Genomic DNA, 2818 nt, shown 5'->3' on the forward strand with positions numbered 1-2818 from the left:
TATAGTTAAAATCAATCAATAATTCTTTACTAAATTATTCATGTACCAATTGCTTACCTATGTACGTACATACATACGTACATCCATATGTGCATATGTACATACTTATTTAGCCTGCATAGCTCCAATATTGAGTAGGCATTATCTCCAAACGAATGTTGGAGAAAAGAAGACAACAAATAGACATCGTTGGGATAAAACTGAGAATGACTATGTACCAATCGAGAGCGAGGCCATGACTGGTTGAATGGAGATGGATACTGCCAATTGGACTGGTATTAGTGCTCGGTTGCCAGGTTACAACAAATATAATTTGTACATAACAAAACGCTTAGTTAGAAGTGCATAAGAAAAATTTTCGTCGCGAAGTAGTCGCATAATGCCGGTACATACTAAATATATACATACATACCTACCTACATACATATGTATGTTTAGATGAATGTATTCGTATATGCATATTCTTCATATATATGTATATGTATATAGCTACATAAATACAAACCAACATATGTTCACTGCTGTGAAAGCGCCATGATTTTATCTGATGCGCTGCTAATGGAATTAGAGCACTTGGCGTCTGTTCCTTTTACCCAAAGGAACTGCTTGCAATGAGTTTTTGTGCAACTTTTGCAGTACACTTGTTTATATATGTATGCATAAAATTTTTTTTTAATTTCACTATTTAATGCATTAATAAAAAAAGTGTCGGTCTGTAATAGTATAGCTGGGATTTATAAATCATTCAAGGACTAACATTTTAATCCTTGATCTCGTCTAATGCGCCATTAAATTTAAACAATTCGTTCGGGAACTTACTGCAGTTACGGAAACGACTACATTTATTTCGATTTACATTTCCGTCGAAGGGTGTCGCATTTAGCTCTAAATGCCACGCGAATACCCTAGACAAACATCAACTATGTATTTTTACTACGAGCCGAGAAAATACATACATATTCCTGGGTGCGCCCCTGTCTTTGGCCCACTAGATTGCCTTTGTATAACTTTTTTATTCGCAACGTTTATTCCCTCTACTAAACTAAAATAAATTATGTGTTCACTCTACAGAGTACTTATGTAATCGAGGAGAACAGCTAAGCCGGGGTTCATTCAACCCCGATTGTAGCCAAACGTAGCCAAAACGATTTCCAATATTACATATGTACATACATATGTAAGAAATTATTTGCATCTTCGAGACCTTAGTTACAAACCTATCCTCCCGACTTGAAAAAATCAAGGTAAATATCTACTTTTAAACAATTTTTCGTCTATGACTCAGATTCGTCGAGTTCTGTGTCCAAACATGCACTATCATATGTACATATAAACCACATATGTGCATACGTAAGTATAAATACAGTTCTGTTCAAAAAAATAGTGTTGCGAGGGCGCAGAACGATAAAAGCTTTTTTTGACATGTTCTGCTCTACGATTTGAAGAGTTGTGATAAAATGTTTTAAATTAGAATATAGCAAACAGGAAAGTAAAAAAGAAATCGACGCAATATTATTTCATTTTGCACCAAATACCAGGGCCTGTAACACAAAGTTTACAATTGTAACAAGTCTACAAGTTATTAGCGATTCGCTTGTAGCTACAAGTTCTATAATTTTTCGTAACGCAATATTATTTTATACCCTTGTAGCTATCAGCGAAATATTTTACACTTGTAAATATAGTTTTTACAAGTATTTGAAGATGCATATCGATTTGCACTTTAATATACAAATTTTTAATGGCCTTGATTTAGTTATTTACAAGCTGGAGCTCTTTTTAAAAATCAACTATTCGGCTACTCGCTTAGTCGACTAGTCGGTTGGCAACTTTTTTGTCGGTTGATAGTCGAATAGCAATTATTCGATTAACCGCTCGCATTCGACTAACCGTTCAATTTCGTCTAACCGCTCACTATCGAGGACTCTGAAAATCGACTAACCGAAATTATTCGAATAGTGTCAGTTTTTCAGCATAAAATTATTTGTATAAGCGCGGTTGGGTTTTGTCAATAAGCATAAGTATTCAAAAAATATAAAAATAAAATACTCAAAGATAACAACTAGTTGGAAAAGTCGAAAAGAAATGGTTAGTCGATTAAGTGAAGTCGATTACTTTTTTAAACAACTTTTGCTATTCGACTAATCGAGTAACAAGTAGGGACACGATATCGAACCGAAAATATCGATATAGTACTCATTTAAAGTATCGCTGTAAAAATATCGGGTACCCAGTATTATCGGGAAAAAAATACCCAATATTCCCAATATCAATACCAAATTCAAAAAACTAAATCTGAATATTGGACTCTGTAAAAACTAGTTTAAAACCAATATTGTACTCTGCGTTAAAAATTAGTTTAAAAACAATATTAAGAAACAAGTTTCAATGGAGATTTTAGTATTGTAATGCAAGTAAAAGCAAGACAAATTTTTACAATTTGGAACTTGGAAAATTAGTCTTAATAATTTCAAATATTACTACACATAGTGTTGATCAATTCACATAGTTTTGAAATTTTGACCTTTTCATTTAATTTTTTAACATTTTGTCACGCCACGCCAGATTGGAAATGTCCACATGTACTTTTCCCTAAGCATATCAAAAAGAATTTATTAAAAGACAATTATTTTTAATATAAAGTACAAAATATTATTAATCAGATTAACTTTGTAAGGCATCTTTGCGATTCGATACGATACAAGGGTTCTGGTACCAAAAAATATCGTTTGAAAACTATCGAGTAAAAAGTATCGGTATCGAATGGCAAAAATATCGATATGGTATCGTATCGTATCGTCCATATTAACAAGAGCCC

The sequence above is a fragment of the Rhagoletis pomonella genome, unplaced genomic scaffold (genome assembly GCF_013731165.1).
Source record: "Rhagoletis pomonella isolate Grant_MI unplaced genomic scaffold, Rhpom_1.0 Rhpom_scaffold_00002, whole genome shotgun sequence".
NCBI classification, from domain to species: Eukaryota; Metazoa; Arthropoda; class Insecta; order Diptera; family Tephritidae; genus Rhagoletis; species Rhagoletis pomonella.